This window comes from Platalea leucorodia, assembly GCF_965183815.1.
Source record: "Platalea leucorodia genome assembly, chromosome: 6".
NCBI classification, from domain to species: Eukaryota; Metazoa; Chordata; class Aves; order Pelecaniformes; family Threskiornithidae; genus Platalea; species Platalea leucorodia.
Window position 1 is genome coordinate 56,507,543 of NC_138828.1, and position 25,520 is coordinate 56,533,062.

The window sequence follows — 25,520 nt, forward strand, 5'->3', positions numbered from 1 at the left end:
TATGAATATATGAGAAATATCTGTTTCATAAAGATTTGGGCAATAGTAAATACTCATTTTTTAAAAATGTTTTTGAATGTTCCAAATTCATATAAAATTGATGTAGACATTTTTTTTGTTTTAAATGTCCATTTTTTTCTTGTTGTATTTGCCGAAGTACAGGTTACCACGTATAGTTTTAGTACTCCAAAGATTGTCAGTCTGTGTGTGTGACAGTTGCTGGTGGCAAAAAGGAAAAACGTTCCCCTCACCTCAACACCGCAGTGGGCTGTTTTTCAAACCAGTTTTGTTAGGTGGCAGATAGCCAGTTTGGGTGGGGCTGTTTCTAGATAGGAACCCCACAACATCTTAGTAGTTGCTGCCAGTTAGATACGATCCCCGCAGTCCATTACTGGGACTTGATATGGGTGAAATCACTGCGAGCATAACACTCACGGCTAGCGGAAATATTGACCTTGTCATGTGGCACAGTATTCGACTTTGAAACCCTGATCCAGACACTGCAGTTATGCCAGAAAATAAAAACTCCCATTTTCCTGCCAGCATTCCTGGCTGTCAGATACTTCAGGACGGCAGGAGCCTGGAGCCCCATTATCTATGTGCTTTATAACTCCCCCAGGATTTTGAGGTGGACTGAAGGGGTTCACACCTTTTCACTTCACACCTCAACTGTCTATTATTTTATTTGCTTCCTGGTAGCCAGATGTCTACTCCCTCACTGAGAGCAGTATTACTTTCAGTGCCCTCATTTCTGAATTGACTGTTGAAGCACGTAGTTTCTTTATCAAGCAGGATGCAATCTCTGGTCAAGGTTTCTCAACCACAGGTGATGTGGAGAAGGCAGCAGGAAAGCATCTCTCTGCAGATGTTGTGTTCTCTTGCTCTTTCCCGGACACCTCCTGTGGGGCAGAAGCAGGGTGCTGGGCAGGATCCTCACTCTGACCCCGTGTGGCTGTCTTTGTTTATGACTTGAGGGTTAGTCATTTCGTTTCCAGTCAAAACTGCCTAGCTTATGTAAGAGCTAGCTTATGTCTTGCTGATGTGTCATCTTGCCACGCTGAAATACTACCACCAACACTGCTGTGTCTCCACGGGACCTTCAGAAGAAGGTCAGGGACATCCAGCTTGCGAAAGGTGTTGAGTTTCCCTGCTGATCACAACAAGGATGCGATTTGATTAGGTATTCGAGCATCCATTTTTGGTTCCACTTTTTTTCAGCAAAAACATTATTTTTGCTGATAACCTCTCATCTGGGCAGAATCTCAGCGTAACTCTCCCCAGCTGATGGATGACTTCCTGGAGCTGGTGTTGCAAGGCAGCCTGCTGGACGCTGCTTCCTCCAGAGACTCTGCCGAAGCCGTTTGGGGATGTAAATGGATTGCATACGCAGGCAGCTCAGGAGCTGCAGTATGCTCACATTTTATGGCTGTTTTTTCCTTCTCATTATGTCTAATACTAGTGATCCAGGTGCTGCAGGCTTTCCCTCCCCCAGCTGTCTTGATTGCATGAACTTGCTAGGAACTGTTTATCTGACATTTATATTACCAGGATAAAAAATTGCTACATTTGTATTTTTTTGTATTTCAATGTAGTTGTACCCCTCCAGAGGCATTAACAACTGTACGGTTGCAAGAGTATTTGTTTCCATCTTTAATTTGGCTGATTTCCATCTTGCATCTGCTTTTTACTTTTAGAGCGATGGTAAAACTTGAAGTTCACATGTGTGATAATGATCTGTATGAACGGACTTAATCAAGATTTCTTCTAGAACAAACTGTGGAGATTGTGCTGACCTACCCAACCAGTCATCCAAAAAATATGTCTATGGATTCAAGTCATTTATTAGTCTTGGCTTTTATTTTATTATTTTTTATGTTGCTCACCATGAAATTTTCTCTTGCTAAACATGAGATCCTGCTGGGGATTTTGGTAGCTCTGCTCCACTTCTGTTCTTGTATGATAGAAATACGCTGTTGTTTTTGTTCTGTAAATGTGAATCTCTTTCAGTTGACAGAGGATTTTGTAGTACACAGATTGCTGCATCCAATGTCTTGATCTGGATTCCACGCTCTTACTCATCCCAGCCTGTTAGTGTTATCTGCTGGTTTTTAGAAAAACAATTTTAGCTTTTATTTCCTGTCAGATCCACTTCCAGCCCAGTTTACCGCCTCTATCAAAAGTCTCTGAGACGCTACTGTCTAAATGTCTTGAGCTATAGTATAAATAGATCTTGCAATTTGTTTATAAACACGCCTTTTTGCACAGATCATAGGAAAAAAAAGCTAGAAAGGCATTTTGAAAAAGCAGCCCCACTTAGGCTGCCACATGTTTATTCAATAGCCTAGGCTCCTTCTGGAGCATATGATAAATAAATACGTGATTGAATTAGATTTACTGCACGAACGTCTCCCATAAACTGATAAAGGATGTAGCAAAGCAGAACAGAAAGTCCCATCCTGTGTGGTGCTTGTTTGAGCAACCCTGCTCAGAGAAAGGCGGCTTGTTCCTCCCCAGACCTCATCCCTGTGGGGCTGGGCAGGATGGCAAGTCCATGGAGGTGGCCATGCTGCTGCCCTCCCCACACTGTGGTCCTGGGGTCAGCTGGGAGCCTGACCCCAGGCACTGACTCCAACAGCTGGTGTGTGTGTGTGTGCGCGCACATATGTGTGTGTGCACAAGAACCCCCAAGCTAAATTCCCACCTCCCCGCACGTAGGGCATGTATTTCATCACGGCCTTAGATTGCTTCCAGATGAGCAGAGACAACTACAGAGGAAAGCTTGTTTGCAAGGGTGGTGATGCTAGAAATGGACTTTCTGCTTGGGCAGCCTTGCTGCAGACATGCCGAGCCCAGTCTCCCCTCTGGGAACAGGAGAGAAGGGGAAGTGAGAGCTGGCAAGCCATCCTCTGCATTGCTCCCTCTTCCAGGGTTGTCCCTCTGCTCTGCAGCAGCCCACCCAGAAAACCGTCTCTGGATCAACTCTCCTCCCTCCCTACAAAGCAGACAGGGAAGATGGACACCTTGGTGGCATGGGCTCTGCATCGTGCCAGGGGGCTGCCGTCTGCTGATAATTATTCCTTTCTTTTTTTTAATTAATGAGTACAGTTCAACAGCCTTGCAGAGGTAGCCCAAGACTCTTTCATTCAGTGTGATTATGATGAGGAGATAGTTGCCTGTTGCAGCAGTCGGTGGAGGCAGGACTAGCTGACCATGCAGATGTGGGATGAGGGGCAGCCACGTAGGTGGTGTGTCCAAGCAGTGGGCTCTGGAGGCTGCAGGGTGTCACAAGCCGTCCGTGAATCAGTAGAGTCACGCTGCCACAAAAAAAGCAAACATCCCACTGGCTTGTATAAACAGGCATATAGCCCGCGAGAAATGTGAAGTAATCCTTCCGTCCTGCTCCACATGGATAGTGCCTCAGCTGGAGTACAGCAGATGACGCATTTCCAGAGGGTCTGGAGAAACTGGTGCGAGTCTAGAGGGCAGCAGCTGGAGAGGTCATGTTTCCGAGGCCTGTGATCAATGAAGGGAGGCTGGATGAATTAAGATTACTGTTGTCTAAGAAGAGCGGTGGTACAGGACCAGGCTGCAGCCTTAAGGGATGCATAAAAGCTACTGGGGCTAGTCTGTCTTCCTTGGCATCGATAGAGAGGATACAAATGAATGGACTTTAATTTCAGCCAAGAAAATTCAGGTTAAACATTTGGAAGAGCTTTCTCTTGGGAGGGGGGGGTGGGAAATGACTCCTGGGGACAAACTCTCTGACAAGGCTGCAAAGTCACCAGCCGAGTGCCAACGTTGGTCTCCTTCTCAGGAGGGCAGGGAAGCAGCAGGCAGCCCGGCTGCTCTTCTCCGTCCTCCCCTTCCCTAGGGCACGGGATGTTCCCCTGGCAACCATCGCCCTCCCCACTCACCTCAGAGAGCCCCATCGACCGACCCCCTGCATGGAAAGCAGCCGCCTGATTCTTTGAGATTTTTTCACATCCGTTCGACTTCTAGCTGTACTGACCTCAGCTTTTCAACACAGATTTTGTTCTTCCTGAAGGAGTTGATGTATTTCATTAGATTGAAAATGGAAACTACACTGCTTATAATTTTGTTACAGATTTATCCTTGGGCAATGCTAGACATTACAAAGGTTCAAAACAAATGAGGTGAAGTCAGTGTTGTGATTCCAGATTGTTTCTTTTTCCCCTTTGAGATGATGCCTGGCATTTTAGTGACTTCAGTTAATAATCCCATTTTTGCTCTATGTGTTTTTGTTTTTGTTCAGAAACACAAAAATGTTAAAATGTGTCATTTAAAGGAATTTTGCAGAAGTATAAACCATGTCCATCTACTTCAGAGTTTGGGAAGTTAAGAACTTCCATATGTCATGATGGCAGCCCTGAGTCAGTGTATAATGTATGTGTTCTCAGCATGTAGAAACAGTAAAGCATTAGAGTTAACGTCTGGGAGAATTCAGCATTTGTTTCAGGTGGATTGCTCAGTCAAAACCTGAAAATATTCTTGGCAAGGCTCTAATAAGCATGACGGTTTCAGGTTAGAGCTGCTGCAAGTGCCAGAAGACTATGAATTTCATTCATTTTTCTTGAGGATCCTGGAAAGAGCATCAGCACAAAACCTTTTCCTTTTATCTTTTTTTCAACTGCATTTGAAGGTTACAGTTTCCATTTAGGCTGACTCTGGCACTGGATAACCCGTGATGGGAATTCCATGGGTTTGGGGGAAAAAAAGTTTTACATGGAAATTTTAGATACCCCTGTGAAGTGGATAGTTGAATAGCAGCTCTTCGTATCTAAATTAATGGATTTTTGTTAAATGTAAACACAATCCCTAAAAGTTCAATATTGGAAAATAGAGGTCTAAGGCGTTTTTCAGAAAAGAAGCACGGGCTGCTACCCGCACCTCCCAGGAATCTGAGGATGCGGGAGGATGGCAGAAATCTTGCATCAGTTTGCTGAGCCTCTCTCTAAGGAAGTTTCTCTTCGCAACAGTGGAAGTTACTTTCTTTTATGATGTCCAGAAATAATGTTCTAAATCAGAGCAGCACTTCCAAACGCAGGTTCATGTAGTTTGAGCTATATTTTGGAAGAAACTGGTCTGCTGCTCGGATGTGTGTTTTCCTGTAAAAGGTATTTTCACACAAAAACTTCTTCTTTGATAAATATATTTTCAAGGTTGTTGGTTTGAGGGTTTGTTTACTTTTTAAAAGTATGTCATTTGTGTGGAAATTTTTTCTTTTAGAAAAAAAGTGAACATTCATCTTATATCCAGAAACGCTGTTTATTTACTCATCTGTCCAAAGGCTAAAGCATTTGACCCAAGCATAAACATTTTGGCTGTAAAGATGCCACAAAAGTTCATGGGAATTTCTGTTTGGATACCTGAGACTTGTGTTTCCCTGGTAAAAATGATCTTCAGCAGATCTTTGGTTCATGTGATGCACTGTGAATGCATGACCACCATAAGGAACTGCCTTCTCTTCTTCACAAAGAGAAGAAAATGCACTGTAGCGTGAGAAGCATGGCTTTCCTCCAAAACCTAACCAAAGTGCAAGAATGACAGCACCCCTCTCCTCATGCAATTCAGATTCAAAATATTTTTTATTTCTTCAATTGCAAAAACTTGCTATTTCAGGTGAAAAATTTTCAAGGGCAGAAGAAGGAATGAATAACTCTTTTCTCATGAGTTCTGATATAAATCATTGAATCACATTTCATTAATATTTTATTTTGCTGCTGCTGCTACTTTGGTGCCAGCCCAGAGCAGACACTCACAAGTTTACTTCTTACTGACTTTCTTAAGCATAATTCAGTTTTTTCATATCACTTATGTCTCTTTTTGTCCCTCAGAAGGAATTGTCCTATCATAGTGACACAGAAAACACTCAAGTATCTTTTATGCAAATATGACTGCTTAATTTGTAAAATTTCAGTTTCTTTTAAATTCAGGAAGGATGATGAATGGCAATTTTGAAAGCAAAATAGCTATTTCTCATTAGGCAGCCAAGAGCTTGTTTTGGGCAGCAGAATAGCAATAATGCAGTGAGACTAATTGGTCTAAATTGGGCAGCCAGTTTTCTTTTTTTAAAGCATTACTTTGGACATTTCTGAGTTGTTCTGGATCATGTGGCCTTCCTACATCTGCTTTTTTTTTCTCATCTGGGCAACTCTTTTAGAGAAAAGATTGTTTTCCTTCGGCTCACAACTTTGAAAATTACGTTTCAGAAATCGGGACTTCCAAGAAAACCATGCCCTCATTTAGGGTATTAACAGCCCATTACCACCCCTGAACCCCCCAGACTCTGCGCCGTGACTCTGCCTCCAGCTTGGCAGCCAGCGACGTGTCCCAGCAGTGTGCGTCACAAACCCTTCTCCAGGAAACCAGGGATCTCTCCGTATACTGTGCACCAACAACAACAAAATAGAGATAAGTAAAAAGCAAATGTGATGAGGTGACTCGGGCAGTTTTTCCCCAGCATCGCTTCCAGGGGACCATGTCAGAGAGCGGTCAGCTGAGCCCTGGTCATGGCACCAAGACACCTCTGTAACGTTGTACAAAGGTTAAGCCTTTGCTCAAATCCTTTCTTACCCAGAGTTTGTCCGCATTTGACAACAAAAAGTTGGGTTGTTTTCTTTTTTTGTAATCTCTTTGTAAAAATGACACATTCCTGAAAAATCCTTGAAGAGCTCTGCTAAAAGACTGGTAGAAATGAAGGGCCTATTTGCATAGTCAGGCTACGAGTCTGAAAATGTACATAGCTCCTGAGCTGGCTGGCAGCCTCAGCTCACTGTTGGAACCTGTCACCTGAAGACAGGAGGCTTTTTTCTGAGTTTCAGAGCCATTCCTTTCTTTTCACTGTTGTTTATATCTAGTGCTGAATGTGGAGAAGGGGAGATAAATCACTGAACTCTCTGGTATTTCATAGTTATATAAAAGTATCCTTGCTGCAGAATGTACTTGCATCTTGTGAATAGCTAATCGCTGCTTAAACTGACAGCAGGTCAAAAGTGCACAGCAGCCATCTCAGGGTTTATAAAATAAATAAATAGGAGATTCTGTTGACTCTGGTGTGGAGAAATGCACATCTGAACTCCCTGTTGTATGTATGAGGTGTTTCCTCATTTACCAGACAGAAAATTTTGGATGAACTTCCTGTGGTGATGCATTTCACATCAGAGCTCAGCAGATAATAACAGGGAAGGAGGCCGTGACTTGGGATTAGTGCTGTACAGGCAGGGTCCTGTCTCGATGGAACTTGCTGCACCAGTGATGCTGCAAAAATTTCAGAAGCCCAGAGCACGCACCACCAAAACATGTAAACATCAGTGAGAAGAAAAAGAAGAAAAAATTAAAGGAAAGTGATCCTTTTATATTTCATATTCCTTTCCTTCTGTGGATAGCTGTCACACAGCAAGCAGAGCAGAAAGAAATCAGCAAACAAGTGGAAGGTGCCTTAGATGGGTGGACACGGGCGGCGCAGGCAGGGGGAGGAGAGAAGGAAGTCGAATCTGGGCTTGAGGCTCCGCAACGAACCCCATGAATGTCCGTGGTGGGAGGGCCAAGCCCCCTGCCTTGGGCAGTGGCCCTGCAGATGAGCACCCCAAACTTGTTGTGGGGAGCAGGCACCTCCTGTGGGCTACAGGGAGGTCAGGGCTCTCCGCAGCCACCGTCGCTCCCTTTTTTGAAGGGTGGGTGCAAGTCAATGCGCTCAGTAAGGCGCTAAGCAGGTGAGAGTAGGAGGCTGCAAGGAGCCATTAACTGCTGGAAATGGGTTGAGTCAGAAAATAATGAAATGTAATAACAAGAGACAGCAAAAACTCTCAGGAAGTAGGAGCGCAGTAAAAAATGTGGACTATTCCTCTGAAGGAAAGCAGTGAAAGCCTCACTGCCTTCGACAGGAAGGGGGACATACTTCACCAGGGTAATGGTTAGGTTACATAGCAGGTCTTTTCCATCTCTGATTCCTGAGATCACACAGCCAGGCATGTTAACTATAATTAAGCAAACCATCAGACACCATTTACCCAGGGGTGTGCCTTGGCTGCTCTGCTCTTCCCAACGTGATGCAATTGCCTCCATTAGGCACAGCTCTCTGAGCACAAGCATTCATGACTCATCAGAGGCTGTCTACCTGTCCAACTGCTCACCGACTCAATTAAACACCGTCACAGAGCAAAACACAGGGTCCATTTGCACTGCGGAATGCCATGACAGCCTGCTGCGTGAGGTTATCTTGTAAAGGTGCCTGGTCAGGACCATGGGGCATGTGGTGGCACCCTCCTGCATGTGCAGATGGAGAGCTAGATACTGCTCCAGCACTTTACTGGCAAAATCAGGCTTAGTAAAAAATACTGCTTTCCCTAAAAAAAAAAAAAAAAAAAAAAAAAAAAAAAAAGTAGAAGAAAAAAAGAGAGTGGAAGTACGCTAAATACTGTCCTTTTTAAAGATCTGATCTCTACTTGCTCTGATTTCCATACTGGTCTTTATCAGTGTCTCTTTTAATGTTGCACACTTGGACTGCTGAATGGCAGAGATCCCCAGTGCAATGTAGGGGATGGTGTTAAGACTCTCGCCTAATACTTGAGATGCTTTGGTTTTATTCCCTGCTCTGATGGTCTAATCCCAGATTCATCCCAGCTAAATTTAGGCGCTTAACAGCTCTGCCTGAGGTAGGAGCTTTGCTTCCTTTCCAGAGAAGGCAGGGATGACGCTGGGCTGTGGTCTCTCTGTGCCTTATATTTCTCAGAACCTGGGGAGGGGACTGAGGAGGTCAGGGAAGGGCTGGGAAAATATAAAGAGACCAGAAAAGAAGAGGCATTACCACCAGGCACTGAAGTGAAGGACTAACCATCAGGTAAAAGCCATCAATTTTCTTCTCTGAAGTAGGAGAAATTGTCTTTACGTCAGAAAAGGGTAAATAGAAGGAATGCGTTGAGGGTTGCCGGGCATGTTGATGCGATAGTAATGGGGAGCAGGGCAGGAAATGTTTAATTTAGAGACCAACCCAGCCTGTTTCTTCATGCACCAGTGCTGTGTACCAAGTAACTCTTCAGGATTTGAACAATGTCAGACTTCCCTTATAGGCTTGATGGGTCAAAGCTTGGATTCTCTGTAATAATTTGAAAACAAGGTCACCAGCCAGCTGCTATCTTTCCGTAGACCTCTGGAAGAGGTTGGGAGGATGGAGTGAGCCATGTTGACGGAAAAGAAGTGTTCACAGAGATGCCAGTAACAGTACTGCTTGGTACATTGGCATACACTTGCAAGTGCCCTCACAAAAGAGAAGAAATGGTAGATTGGCAGATGTCGTGACAATTATTTTTTGCGGGTGCATACGAGGGTTAGAGCAGATGTGGGATTTAAGAGGCTATCATATGTGGCTGCATGTCATCATCAGAAGGTGTAGAGAAGAAATCACTGGACTCCCATAAGTGGATGTTAATGTACTGCAGCTGGCCTCTTTCTCTGTTTTGGAGAATACACCAAGTATGTTATTACATGATTGTGGTAAAGAGCAGGGGACTCTAATGACCATAACAAATTAATCCTTACAAAAGCTCTATGAGTAGTAGCATTATTATTAATGTTGGCAAAAGTCTCTAAAGGCAAAGCATGAAGTCAATGCAAGGTGTTTACATTAGCATTCCAGACATTTGATGATGAACAGCCCCATGGAGATGCACTTGCTCCCACAATCTCCTCTGGAGCATGTCGCAGATGAGGAGCGGACAAAGAGTCATGCTGATCCTGAGGATGACCATTGACTTTTAGGAAATGTCATCCTATGTCCTGTCATGGCTTTGTTGTGGCTGTTGATACTGCTGGTTTCCTTCGTTTCTGCAATAGGAAGCCTGGGGGGCTGCAGTGTGTCTAAAGAGCATCTTATCCTTTGCATCTTGGTGGACTTTGGCTTTACTATGCAAAATAGCTTTATATAAAACAAATTACAAGAAAGTGTCTCTTTCCTCTAAAGCTGTCACTGTAAATAGGAAAGACAAAAAGAAAGATGTATAAAAGAGTGGAAAAATTAAACATGCCTGGCATCTTCCCCGTGGCAGACCTGTAATCCAGAAACCACACCAAAAGGCTGGCTGTCTTCTTCTCGCACTGTCACTATTCTGTTTCTCTAAATTTCTGATTTTTTTTTTTTACCATTTGGTAGTTTCTTTCCCATTCCTAGCATGAGCTGCCTGAAAGTCCTTTTGTTGGGTTGAGAGCAAAACCAGATTCAGAAGAAAGTTTCTACTTAGTGACGCAGCATGTGCAACCTCCCACTAGCCTGTGACACTCGATGAAGTTTCCATCTCAGGGGAGAGCTGTGCTTTGAGCAGCCACAGGAGGTACTGCCCCTGTCCTGAACTGCTGGATTTTACCCTGAAGGGCAAATCAGAAGCATCTTCTGGAAGCCTGACAGGTGAAGCAGGCATCCTGCTAGTCAGTGCTGGCTGGTATCCAGTCACCCTGCCAGGCAGCCGCATCCTGAGCACTTCACACTGCTTTAACTTGGTCACTTAATTGGCAAGAGGCACGGGTTAAAATTAACCCTCAGCTTCCTGAGCTTGTCTGCATTTTATGAAATAAAGATGCTTTAGGGAGCTCTGAACTGTGGATGTAGTCCACAGTGTGTAGGGGGCAAACACCTAGAAATCCATTTTTAATAAAAGTGAGTCTGTATGGTTTGGTCTGTGCGAGCGAGTTATCATTTCTGTAATGATTTTGAACAGGTCACTCCGCCGTCCTTCTCCCTGCTGTGGGTCCCCAAGTCTAATTTTAAAGGTGGAATAAAATAAGTTGCCAGGGCCTGGGGTGACTTGCCCAGGGTACCTTGACGGGTCATTTGGTCAAGCAAGGTGGGAGCAGATGTGTTTTGTCAGGGCACCTGCTGCCCCAGGCGGGCTGCTGTGCTCCTCAGTTAATGCTGCTTGGGCAAAGTAGTCTGCGAACGCGCAAGAAACATGCTAGACCTTATGAAAAGCAACCGTAAAAGAGATAAGGGATACTTCTATTTTATTTATTTACTCATCAGCTCCCAAGGTGGCAGTGTGGCCAGAAGTGCTAACAGGGTGGTTTGAATGTGGATTCAGGGGAAGCTCAGGAGGTTTCAGTCTGGAGCAGGGATGCCATCAGACTAAGAGACGGTTTAGCCTGGGAACGAAGGTGTGTGTGCCCTGAAAAATGCCAAGCAAGCCGCTCAGCTTTTGAACAGAGGAATGAAGGGAACCTGAAGATTATAAGCACTTCCCTGGGAAACAACACCCTTGAGCCTGGACACACACCCTGTGACGTTCAACGAGCTGTTAACCGGGTGGCTTACCAAGTTCTGTGGTATGTTCCCCATCACTGGGAGTTTTTGAAACCACGAGTTGAGTTTTCTCTAAAGGAGATGTGTTTAGTTCAAACTGGCATTAACTCAGGGGAGCCCACTGGCCTGTGTGATAAAGGATAGCAAACCAGGTAGTCATGCTAGTCCTTCTTTTGATGTATGAATTTAGTAACATTTTCTCCAAGTAGTATGTTCACTGGATATTTTTCCCAGATTGCAAAAGAGGGTCTGTGTGATCTTAAAAATTTGTTGTGATCAGCAGTTTGCACTGATTTTCAAACATGAATGCATTTTCCTGTAAAGTACAACTAACTTTTACCCCCTCCTCTTCACCCCCACTCTGCTTTGTGAATTGGTTTCCAATTTCAAATACTTAATAGAAGGAATCTTCAGCGGTTTATATTCAGAATTCATAGATTGCAAACTTTTTGTGATCCATTTTATTGCAGCAAGATTCTTTCCAGAAACGTTATACTATGTGTTGCTGTTTTGTGATTGGGACATGTGGTAACTACTTCAAGAATGAGTCAATGCCAGATTCCACAATACATTTCTACGTTGTCATCCACATAGATGAAAATCAGAAACATCTGTCCTTTTCAATTCATTGAAAAGAAATATTACAAGCACAATCTAGTATAGGTAGTAGAAGTTGATGCACAAAAGTGGAATACAATGAGCCATGTGGAAGCATATTCTGGAGTTTATTAATAAAAAAGACAAATCACTAGCTATTATTTACTAGTAATAAACAGTGACGTTTAATATTCTGCATCTCTTCAGGAGTCATCACTGCCCATCTTGTGACCATGTGTCTATGTGGAAGGTTATTATCAGCTTCTAGACTCTGAAATCAATTGCAGTTTTTCACCTTTCTTGAAGCTTGCAGCTGTGTTTTTAAATTTTCACTCAAATTTCATATTTTAGAAGTTCTTTTTTTCTTTAAGAATGTATTTATTACTGTGCTGTTCCTTAGACCCTCCTTGAGCCAGGTATCTGTTCACTAAGACACATACTTCCCTTCTGTTCTCATTTTGTAATGCCATAGGCAGTTGCAGCCAGGCAGAGCAGCTTCAGTGTTACTGTACAGAAAATTGTTCCAGGCACTAAAAGTTAAAATTAGAAAGATATTACTGGTAGGTTAACATAAAGAAAAAGCAATGCATTTTGCTTGAAGAACAGCAGGCAGAATGAACAGCTTTTTAGACCTTGTTTGATAAAAAAATTTCTATAAGCTCACAGGCACTTGCCTCAAGAAAGGCAGTGAAGTTACTGTCACTTTTATCATGCTGGGGTATATCAGCACCATGGGATAAACTTAGCAATGTTCTTGCTCTGAGTACTTGGAAAGCATCCCTTTATGTCTCAGTTTTCAGCATTCATGTAGTTTAGGAATAGTCTATCTCTATTTTTTTCACCCTTCATAATTTGTATATAGAGAGATCACTTTCCCTGAGTGCTTGTTGCAGTTATTTTTTTGGAAAACAGCATGCATTTTTCCAAACGCTGTTGGCTGATAATATGACAAGAATATACCAGTGCTATTCCCTTAGATTAACAAATTTCAGTCTAAACAAGATTGAGCGAGTAAGAGTTGAGTGAAATACTTTAGTTCAAACTTCTTTAATGAGTGTAGGCAGCAATTTAATATGCTTTGAAAAAACTGGCTTTATCACAGCAAATTATTTCTACTGGGGGAAGGCAGGACATGGTTTTAAAAGCCTCTGCATTATCTTAAAAATATCAACAAAATATTTTATAACTAAGAATTATTTTGTTTCAAAATTCTCTACACATTTGAATATGAATATTTCACCCTCCTGACTGAAATTATTTTTTTGGTTTACTGAAAACTTTGGAAAATAACCATTAATTTTTTTTAGCAGAACTACCAACACACCAGGTAATCAGTCACATGCACCACTCCTTGGCCTCATGTTTATATCACTGTCAAAATTACGAGAACGTATATATTGTAATGATGCTGAAATATTTTTTCTTCTTTGTTTCTAATTTTGACTGGGTAGAGTTTGTCCTCCCTGCTACTTGCTCCCATGTGAGTTTTTGTGATCCTGATGCCTTTGTGCATGCTCCTGTAAGTAAAATGTAGGACACAGTGCTACAGACAAGACCAAAAAGGTAATATTATTCAAAAACTATTAGTCAGATGCAATAGATAATTTACTTGGAATGTCCACTTTATATATGCCCTGCCCTCCTTCTAATACCTCCTTACGTATCCTCTACTTGTGCATGGAGACTGCCCGAGCTGGCATGGCATTTTCCTTGCTCTTATGGCAATTTTAGTTGTCAGTGATTATGACAGGAACAGACAAATTGAAATCGAGCAGTTGTAACAGTTTCATGAAGATTCAACAAGACAGGAATGTCAAGAGTACGCTAGCTTGTTTTTAGGAGCAGTATCTATGCGCCCTTTATCGTGTGGGAACAGTTGTGCCTTTGTTTTGATGGCGCTGTTTTTTGGAAGATGAGTGAATAGGAGACCATTGATACGTTTTTTTTCCTTTTTTCCCAGATCTCACATGTGTCCTTTGCCTGGCACATCTCTCCCTGAAGCATAAAAATAGTGTGCCACTTTGCTTTTTACATATTTGAGGAGCCAAAAAGGAGGGAGGAGCAGTGAGTACCAACACTGTTGGTACTAATGGCTAATTTTATTCTGAGACTCAGCAAATGAGACTATTCCCTGGCAAAGCCAGGGAGCATCACTGCTAGGTTCCCAAGCCTCTAACAACTAGACACGTGTTGACGAAGGATGAGGTAATTTCCAGATGATGGGTGGCAAGTGCCGCGAGAGTAACAGTGGCAGGAGAGCTGGTGGCGGGAACGGTCTCCTCACAGGTTGTTACCACAGTTGTGCTCAGTAGACGTCTGAGGTAGGTCCCATGGAGAGCAAGAGAAGGGGAGGTGGAGGAAAACAGTGAATTACCGACAGCCTGCTCTGCTTGTACATATTTTTTTCATTCAGTTCTCCCTTTGGTTGTAACAGCCCAGACTTTGCATGACAGATGGCTTATTGTTTCTCTCCTGTAAGCCGCTAAGAAATTTCTGAGCAGAAACATGCAGCGTTACTTTCAGGAAGGCACTTTGCAACATCCAGGCTCTGGCTGTGGAGGACCTGAGATCTGAGTCATGTAGGTCATAGGGAGGAAAAAAGTGGTGGGGCTTAATGCGTAGCATCCAAAAATACTCTTGCTGTTTCTACTAAGTGCTCTTTGATTTTAGTCTGCGATTCAGAAAACGTAATGACTTCCAGATATTGTCAATATTAATACATAAAAATCTTTCTTTTTGGTGTTAAAGTATTAGTTTAAAGCAATGAAAAAAATTACTGGAAATATAATCTTCCTGTAGAAAAAGCCTATTTCAAGTTTATAGGCCACATGGCCACATAGTGAGAAGAAGCATGGCATCTTTAGAAACATCCATAATGAAATTTATCCTTTTGTAGACAGTAAGGAATTTAAGTAAGTAAATTTAATTTGATTTTTCAGGTGGGATTTATTCAAGTAGCTATTACATAACTGTGTGTGAATGTAAAACCATCATCCTTATGAAAATAAAAATAAAACATAAAAAGTATTTCAGCTTGGATATTGGTCAAGATCTGGTCTATAGCTACAGCGGCAAGTGGATGGCTAGACTATCAGAGGCCTAAAATACAGGGTCAGAGAAGGTACACTACATTAGGAATGGTTATCTTACATCATCGAATAAGTAGTGTGGAAATTTCTTTCAGAATTCTTTATACCATAATGTAAGACAAAAGTGTGGCTCTGGCTGTTTTGGTTTCAGCATAATATTTTTCTGGATGTGGTATCACTTTAAAGCTCATCCCATGGCTTTAATTCATCACATGAAAGCTGACTAATCTTTATGTATATTTGTGAATATCGCAGCAGGCATAGAATAACACTGTGCTTAATAACAAGTTATTCCTTTATTTGTTTTGTTTAAAGATATAACAAATCTTGCAGGCCAGGTTTGATTAACAATAAATTTGTTTGCAGTTCTCATGCATATCCAGTATCTTACAGAAACACGGAAAAAGGTACTGGAAAAAGCCATAACCATGTGCAGACTTGCAGAAGTAAACAAACCTTAAATTTTTACCGAAAGACTAAAAGAAGATGTGTTATGCCTCTGGTCTATCATTCAGAAGATTTGGTGACATTCCTGTAAATCCAGAAAACCCTTCCAAACGTGGACCTGTAAGAAGGGAAAAGGGGAGAGTAAAAAATAAAAACAACGCCAGCAAACAGACAGCTCTTGAGCAGGTTGATGTAGACACAAGGTCCTGAATCAATGCGGAATGGGACCCCTAAGTATTTAAAGCCAGATCATGCAGAGTGCTTCTGCAAATATGGCTACTTGTTTCCTCCCAGAAATCACTTAGCAGTTCTCAAGCCCTCCACAGTAGCCGAGATCCTGCCTCCATCGAAGTCAGTGGGGCATTACCCTGACTCAGCTGGGGCCAGGTTTACACTCTCACACTCGTGCTAAAAGTTATGCTGAAAATAAGAAGAAATAAAGTTCCCAGTCATGTTCTGGCTTGGTATAGACCTTTGAGTACTGTAAGATCCTTTGACCTTTTCTCTTTTCCTGTGAAAAGCTATCACCTGATAAACCTTGGGGTTTGGCTTTTTTTTCTTTTTGTTTTTCTTTAATGATTACCGTATCAACTTCCCCAGATTTGAATGATATGGAGAGATGCCTTGGTAACCAAATTCTTATTAACTATTTAAACACGGTCAGGGAAGGGAGTAGAATTTGCATTCAGCAAATAAGCTCAAGCTCACAAGCTGTTATTTTCTTCCCTCTTTACTTGGAGCTGCATAACAAGGGTGATTTATTTGCAAATGAATTACTTTAATAGTAGGTTTTGAGTGACACAGAACATAGACGATCTTGACCCCATCTTTGCAGCTGTAAAAGTAAGAGCGTGGGTGTGGTTGCCTGGTGGCTGGCCAGGATGATACAGTTTAAGGGGGTGGATAAAATAACATTTACACTTACAGTAACTGTTTAAAAATGTAATTTGAGTTCTGCCAAATCCTTCAAGTTCGTTTTGGGAATCCAGCTCATTAGGGTTGCCAACACTCAACTCTTCTCACCCTAGTTTTTTGTAAGTTATCTCGTCCTGCCAGATGCATTTCGCTGCAATAGTCTCATTACGGAGCGTGAGGTTCCACCAGCCTTGCTCTGCAAATGGTTACGGTGTGCCACTCCCAGCCAACAGCCCTGCCTAAGCAAACAGTGACCGAGCCTGGCCTGTGAGACTCAGCATGGAGCGGGAACACAATCCCAGAGGAAGTGTTCCACTTACAGCTCTGTTTGTATCTGCTGCAGCAAATGCTCCCAAGCCAAGCAAGGTCAGGCATTTGTTGGATCCTCAAGCAAGCATGTAGCAGAGAAGAGGAGGCTTGGAAGCTGGTGCTTGTCCTTCTGAGCTGGAATTGCAGAAGTGCTCCCAAGCAGTGGGGGCCACGAGTACCAGGCATCTTGTCTAACAAAGACATAGAATGAGGTCTTGACCACTTTGTAGTCTCATAGCTGCTTTTAGTAGTCTTGTAACTGTAGTCTCATGTAGCTGCTTTTTAAAAGGGGGCAAGCGTTGGCTGAAATAGCCAGATCATTCCAAGTGGAATGAGCGCTCTCTCTCCCTGTGTTCCTCCTGTGGAAGCACTCTGCTTGAGGACACAGGGCAATTCTGCACAATGGCTAGCACAGGCTGCCACACGCAGAGCTGTGCTGTGTCGAGTCCTGGCAGCCCTTCCTTGCGTCACTGCTGTGCTGAGCAGTGCAGCCAGTTGCAAAGTGCTGTAGCACTCCTGTAGAGAAAGTGCAAGGCATTTTTTATGACTAGGAATAACAATCGCTTCCAAAGGCATACTGTGAGCTGTGCTTACCTGTGTAGATTGATGGATTATAGTCTTTTGTTAGACAAAGAACGCAAGCAGAGTGGTGCTTGGGCTGCTAGTGCAAAGAAAAGCATTTTGGAGAGTTTGTAGTCTCTGCTGGTTGAAGACCCATGTTCACAGCTGGTCTATTCAGCCCACTTTTTAGGACTACTCATGGAGTCCTTGCTGACACCAACCTATTGCATGATAGCATCCATGAATAATGGATGTCTACCATTGCTGTGCCACACTGGGGAATGGTTCACAGAGCTTAAGACTTGAGGGACCACTGTCTGCCCTGTTTACGTTAGACCATGATACTTCATCCACTTTGGCTAAAGTATGTTTTCTTCAGATCAGCATCTAGTGTTGAACACATAAGAGATGGAGAATCAGCTCTTCAGTGACTTGTTCACATGGCAAATTATTGCTTTCGCTTGTTAAGAAAAAGTCAAACTTTCTGCCTTGGATTTGGCAAGCTTTTTCAGATTAAAAAAGTGTTGAGCTTTTTTCAGATTAAAGAGCACTCTTAGTCCCAAATACCTTTTCTTAGTGAAGGTGCGTACATATCCACATTGTCATCAAGTCAGCCTTATTTTGCACCTGGCTCCTGCAGTGACAAGATTTGTGATCTTCTCCTTTTGCCCCTCAGCTTCTCTTACCTAACGCATTTGGAATACTTTGCTGATTTCAAACAAATCTGAAAGAATGTAGAAGTCTCAAAGAAGAGAATTCACGTTGGCTTGATGAAAAATTGGCCTGGGTAGAGAAGAGAGGCTCAGAGAAGGGAGAGCTCAGCTGTCACACACTATGTTTGGCAGCACAGGGCCAGCCGTTCAGTGTGAATGTATTTACAGGCTCCCTGCAGCGTGTGTCATCTCATGTCTAGTAGAGGGGTCATAAGAGACATTGAGACTACACAGAGGTTTCCTTCAGTTTTTTTTTCCCTCAAACCCCTTTCAACCAAAAATTGATTCAGGCATTAGGAATTCTGGGCTTCATGGAACATTTTCTTTTTTATAAAATGAATTGGTTTTAATTTATTAAGCTTTTCAGTAAATGACATTTTCTTCTGCCCTCAAGTCCTCTGTGTCTTCTTGTCTTTCTCTTTTACCCTCTCCAGATCTTTCAGCACCTAAAGTTTGAGTATCAGACTGTATGTAGAAGAAGTCTATTATTGGTCTTAACAGTGCCTTATTCACACCCTTACTTTCTCCTTTCTTCAAAACCTTCCAGCTTTTCTTGCTGCAGCTTTGAAATGTGAATGTTGCTTATCTGTCATGAACCCCAACTAGTCCTTGTAGCTGGTGATCACTAACCTAGTTCCTACCCAGTTCTGCAGACAGAGGCTGTGTTTTCTGTTCCTGACAACATGGCCATGCTTGGCTCTGGACACACTGTCTCTGGTATAATGTATGGAGTTTTCCAGATCACTCTATATGGCCACCATGGTCTTCTCAGCAGTGCAACAAGCTCTTAGTCATCTTAGACTTAACAGATAATTATTTCTTACTTACTTATACTGATGTAAAATGCCATGGTATGTCTTTTCAACAGAACACATCAACACCCTGCCACATAAGACAAGTGAAAAAAAGACATTGGATCATATATGAGAGTTATCAATTACGTCACTGATGAACTTCTTATAAGATAGCACCGAGGACAGTGTAATGATCTTTTGGAAGAAATCTGTTCAGCTTCCATAATCCACTGATCTTCAGTAATTTTGCAATAGGGAAAAAAGTGGTGACTTGCCCGAGGTCCCACATACATGGTGCCAGATGGTCATCATTGTCCTCAGAAACATTGCATGTAGACTTTATGATCATATAACTTTGTACTTAATTTTATTTTGAATTACATTTCCATTATCAGGAGAATATTCTTAACAAGCTTAGGTTCAATGAAAGCCATTGGATATACCAGTGCGTAGACAAGAAAATCCTCTCAGAATAGATCTAGATTGTTTTTCCTTTCAAAGTTCTGAAGCTCTGCATTTCTTGAACTTGGGCATTCATTTTTAAAGGAAAGTCATCATAAAAATCTTCCACACCTTTAAATCAGGTGTGAATATTTTTTTTTCTCTTCACAAACTTTTATTAAAGCCTTGACCAACTTTAAGTGATTCAAACACTGAAACTTCCATTCAGTATCAGCCCAGCATTTATAGAATCATGCAGCCAAAAATCTGGAAGACATTGAATAAACTGTACCCCAATCTTTAGTATTTGTAAGTCCATTTAATCAGGCTGCCGAAGGAAACATGAGACTGTAAAATTGTTTAGACATTCAAATAAGTGAAAATTAATTGTGAGGAAATTTTCCTATCTCCATTCACTAAACAAATTCAATCCACAAATTGGGCTTAAGGTATTATTTGAAAAAAACATTTAGGAGTATATTGTTTTAATTAGGAGATGGCAGTTTCAAATACAACTTTTGAATACAATCCAAGATTTTCAGTGTACACAGAGTGTTTCCAAAACACATTTTTAAATATTTGAGCTTCAACTCTGGTTTTAAGTACTGCAGTTTGATGAGCTGTTCTAGTCTGGGGCTAGTAAACAAGTCTAGAACTTGCTGGATTTCTCCCAGCAGATAAATCGTCATCTGCTTACTTTTAACGTTGTCTGGATTTCTCAAGTCTGTCCTGCAATCTTTGTTTCCAGGATAATATGCAATGTGGTTATCTCATGGTAACATGGAAAGATTTTCAGTTGTAATAATAACATTAAAGAGAGCTTTTTGTGAAAAATCTTCCTCGTGGCTATAAAATAGGTCAGCTTCCCTGAAGGTAAATTTTCACAGCAGTCTGCAAGATTTTTGATATATCACCCCTGCTGAATTTTAATAGGGATAGAGTGTTTGGTTTTGCGTGTAGTGAAGATGTTTGATCTACATCCAGATCATGGGTCTGTTTTTTTTAGCTTCCCACCATACAACAGCTGTATAGGTAGGAGCAAACTAGTATGTGTGTGGATACAGGACAGCATGAAAATGCCAGCTTTTGTGATTATGTTGCCCATGGATTTCATTGGTTGAAAAAGATTTTCTCATCCACGTGCAACATTCTTCCGGTCGTTACGAGGATGTGCGGACTTCTGAACATGAAGTTTTTCCATGCCGTGCTTGGGCTGAAACGATTTGTGCAGTTTAGAGAGAGAGAAAGAGAGGCTTTTTAATTTTTTTTTTCATATTTTTTGTTTGGTTTGGTCACTTTTAAACTTCTTTTTCTTCCTGTGGTCTTTGCTTGCCTTTATCAGCCCAACACATCCTAACATGTTCAACTTAAATAATACTTAACAAAAAAAAGCCCTGTTGAACACTATACTAGGCAAGATGTCTGTTGGTTTTGAGAAGCTGTGTATTTGCCAAGCCCTGCAGAGATTTTTATTTCTGAAGGGTCTAAAGAGCTTCTCAGGTGCAGACACCACTATGGATAGGTACGTGTGAGCATGGCAGGCACCTCATTGCATCTTTGTCCACAAACATTTTTGGACAAAAATCTGCTAAGACACCTGCTATCTGAGCCACTAGATCCCTTCTTCTAGGCAGGTGATGCTGGTCTCTTCTGCTTTTCTTGGCACCTCTAAAAATACCTGGAGACTGCACAGTATCTCTGTGTTCTTGCTCCACTTAGTGCAGGGAAGACGGGTTGGTTCATGGTGACAGCTGGGTGTGCGTGATGGTGTGTGTGTCACTCCATCAAAAAGTAGATCGGTTTTCACACACACACACACACACACACACACACGAAAAAAGTCTGGCCAGACAGGCCCAGTGTCAGCGGTCTGGAGGTGGGTACCGGAGAGAGCTGGAGAAGGAAGGAGGGGGTTATCCAAGCTGCGAGGAAAGCTGAGAAACGGAGCTGAGTCACAAGTTTCTGACCGAACCGCCTCCAAGTTTCACAGGCGTTCTTTCCCAGCAGGGCAGCGGGCAGCCTATGAGCCGTGCAAAGTCTCCCTGGCTGGCCGGGGAGTCTTGCTGGCTGGAAGGGAGAAGACATTTCTGGTTATTCTTACTCTGGCTGACAAGATCGCCACTGTACTGACTTCTTGTAGCTGTAACAAAGTCCTTTCATCCTGCAGAGGGGATGTAAGATCTGATCTCTGGTGGGCTGGGTTTCTTCTCTCGGTGTGCTTTGTGTAAAAAGTCAGAAAGACTTTCCTTGTTTTCTCACTGCAGTGCTGCTAGCCTGGCTGTTACATGACACTTTTTAAGAGCTATTTAAAATCTCAGCTGAGTAAAGTGGGGGGGGAGAAAAGCCTGTTTCATATTTCACCATACAAAATATTATGTTTATCCTTCATTAGATAAAAAAAATAAAATCTTTGTTTTAACGTGGGTTGAGTCTAGCAGGGGAATTCTTCAGGTTTCCAAATTTACAAAGTGTTCTTCCTGAGTGGTTAACTGTTCCCACATTTGTAAAAAGGAGGGGAGAGGAAATTGCCAAAGAGGTTTTGAAAATCACCCTGGACATTAATGGTTGTTTTCTGTTTGCTTTTTTTCTTGTTCTAATTCTAATAAAGGTTTCTCAAGTCACACTACTGTGCCGCTCTCTTCTAAACGTCTGTTATGGAAATAAGAACAATGTTAGGAACATTTGTATGGAGTTTGTCTGTTTTGCATTACAAAGCATTTTTGTATCATAAAGCTCTGGACCTGGTCTTTACCTCCATCATTAAACATGAAGGGACAGAAACTCAGCTGGTCTACACTGGCTTAGCGCCATGGATTTCACTGCTGTGAACGAGTTAAAGATTTCACCTTCTGCAATAAGATTCCTCCTTATGAGATTTATTTTCCTTTGGTTATGTAAATAATTCCTGAAATATGAAAAAAAAATTGTATCAATTCAGCCTTGGTAAACTCATGGAAGAAATCATGTGTGAGGTAAATTGCAAAAGCCAACGTTGCTCTAGCTGCAACAGTCTGCCAGGGGCAGGACAGCACCATGCCATGTGGCTCTCTGCCTGGCATTTGCCTGCGTGGCTGGGGTAGTTATAAGCTAAGTTAAACATCTGTTTAGAGAATGTGCAGGGAATTGAATCTTAGCTTAAGCCAGCATGTGTAATAAAACGTGCTCCTCTGCTCTGTGCCGCCTCCCAGGAGCCCGCGGGCAGGTTCCCGGCGAGTCCAGAGCTGTGGCACAGCCCTCGTGGCACCACAGCACTGGTCCCACCTGGCTCCTGGCCACCCTGGCAGAGGTGCTCCCACCGGCCAGGCGTGCTGAGGACTGAGCCAGTGACAACTGCAGCGCTGGTGGTACCCAGACCCTGGTGCGGCAGCAGCAGCAGCATTGCTGGTCACGCAGCCTCAAAGCCACGGCAGCCTGCTCCTAACAACCCTCTGCTAGGAAAGCCTACTGATTTATTTATGAGTTTATATCAACCATCCACAAAGTGTTAGCTAAGAATAACAGAAGGGCCAGCCTTGCAGGCTGGTGGCAGCCACCTTTCTCATCTTGTCAGAGCTGAAGCTTGATTTTGATTCCTGCTTTGCAGCTCTGTGAGTTGACAGAGGGCCACATTTTTAGAAGCATGAAGATACCAAAAGTTGAGGACAGAAGCAACAAGCTTGAATACCCAGCTTGGCATGTACTTATACCATCTGACTCCTCAGTCCCTTCAGGAATCTCCCACTAACTTTCTCATGCAGTTACCCACAGAGGAAACGGGTGTTCCTCTTTATAGGACCCTTTCTTTACAGGGCCTGATAATTTTGCTGGCTTCTGGAGGATTTTGTTTTTGTTCTTATTCTGTCTGTCTTTGAAACCCAGCCCAGCTGGGTTGCAGTAGCATAGAGAGTCCCAGCAGAGTGCTGCAGAGCAGTCCCAAGGCTCTGAGGTCTCTGCTGAACAGCTGGAGGGTATGTAGGCATGACATCCTGGAGTAGAGTGGACAGATGATTAGCCTTCAAAAAAGAAAGGTAGAAAACATGAAAAATTGTTATTTGGGATGTCTGGCAAGCCTACTCTGAGGCTCTTTGGAAGGGATGAGGTGGTGGCTGTAGAGGTTGTTATTCCATGAGCTAAACCAAGGAGGCAGGAAGCTCCCATCAATTGCTTTGTGGTAGAGTCCTCAGGCTGAGTTTCCACCTCATCCTGTCCTTTCTAGCAAAGAAGAAAAATGTGCATCCTTTAAAGTGGTAATTTGGAAAAAATATAAGCAAAGCCTATGTAAGCGAGCACTGGGGAACTGCTGCCTCTTTTTGGCCTGGTTCGACTGTTTTTCTATGCATGGACTTCTACACTGTCAGCAAGAACAGTACACCCTGCTGGACAGGACAAAATCCTGGACAAAAATCCAGCCTGGAGTCAGAAAAAGGAAACCAGTTTGGGAATAAACAGTACCCGTCGGTTTCAACTCAATCTGCTGCTTGCTATGGGGGTTTTCTGGTGCTCGTTGTAAGTAACTCATGCTCAAAAGTAACTGCATAGGCTGGTAATTCTATCCACCAGCCAAGATCTCCTGCTCCCCATATAAATGTGGTCTTTCCCCAAGATATGGAAGTTTTGCTTTTCACAATTACGTACTGGAAGGAGAAACAGGCTTGTTCAAGGTGGGTGGGAACAGCTATATTCCCAAAGAGGTCAGGAAATGAACTACACTGTCATGGTCCAAACACCGAAGTATCCTTGCTTCTTTTGGGCTCAATGCAGTGCAGTAGGTGGGTGAAACCCATCGACTTCAGGGAAAAAGCCCTGAGCAAGGGCTAGGCCAGGCCAGGAATTCACACTGGGGAAGGGGATGTTTAAGTGACATCTGTAGGAGGCAGTGGAGTGTATCCAATTCCATCTTGACATTACTGTATTTACCATTGCTCTCTGGTGCATGTGGTGGTGTCTTCTTCTGTAGGTGCTCACCCTAAATAAAGTGTCATTACTGCATTTTTCTCCTTTTTTATATGGAAATTGCATTGTCAGTTCTTTCCTTCATCCTGCGTAAGGAAGGAGGAGGGAAGATTTTTTTTTTTAAGAAATAAAAGATTTGAAAAAGAAAAGCCAGCATAATAAAATAGCATCTATTTTTCCTTCTTGGACTCTAATTTATCTGAAAGCAACTCAAGCTTCCCTTCTCCTTCAGAGCCCAGGTCCTGATCTCCTGCATCCCAAAGCACTGCTGGTACAGCGCTTGGGCGCACAAAGGTTTGCAATGGCATTTGCAAATGACATCTAGTTGAAGATGTCCCTGCCCATTGCAGGGGGGATGGACTAGATGACCTTTAAAGGTCCCTTCCATCCCAAAGCATTCTATGATTCTATGATTTGCTTTCTGCTAGCCCACTAAATGCAAAAACTTGGAGAATTAAGAAGGGAACCAGGGCATGACCGATGCTGATAGGTATGCCTGTGAACAAGGCCACTGGCTGCTGCCTTAGTTACTGTACCTGGCAGCGCTCAGACAACTTTGCCTTGATATTGCACTCCTGAGATTAACAGATGTTATGTAAATGCTCTGTGCAAGCTTTAAACCACCACACTGTATGGTGTACAATGGTGTTTAGCACTCAAGAGCTACTTACCTTGCTTCTGAGATACTTTTAAATTGGTACATTGATTGTTGCAGTTTGGTGCTGGGTCTGTTTTTAAAAACCACTCGAATGTGGAACCCATTGAATAGGTAAACTGGAATCTGTTTGCAGTTGATGGAAGGAGTCAGTTGAAAGGACGGGGGTTTCTCCCTTTCATTACCAAGCTCTTTCAGATAACGCAATATCATCTTAAAAGCTCTTTAAATAAACAACCAAATAAGATATTTTAAATGAAGGACTTCATAAAAAGTCTTGAGAGAGGCTCATTTTCTTTCCTTTCAATTAATCCTGGAGAGTTCACCACAAAAGTCACCTGTTTTGATGTAAATTGCCTGGAGAACAAGGCACACGTGTACAAGCTCAAGCTCAGTCACTTCCCTCACGTACGCATGTGCAAACCTGCAGTTGCACGGGGAGTCCACAGACACAACCAGACTGTTATGACAGTATATGAGCACAGGTTTTGGTCACAGAACTTTTCAGTTTGGATTCCTATGTGACATCATCCATGGTTTTGGGAACTAGTTTAATGGCTTACTTATTTAAGGAACTTCAGTAAAGAACTCACAATGGCAACATTAATTCAGATAATTTACTGCCTTTTTCTGCAGAACAAATGGACTCAATGGATTTTTATTTTAGCTCAAGCTCTTTTTAAAGTCTGATCAAATAGTTTGGGAATGTCGAGTTCCACATATGAAATGTTGGTTGTGACCAATTAGAAATACACAATG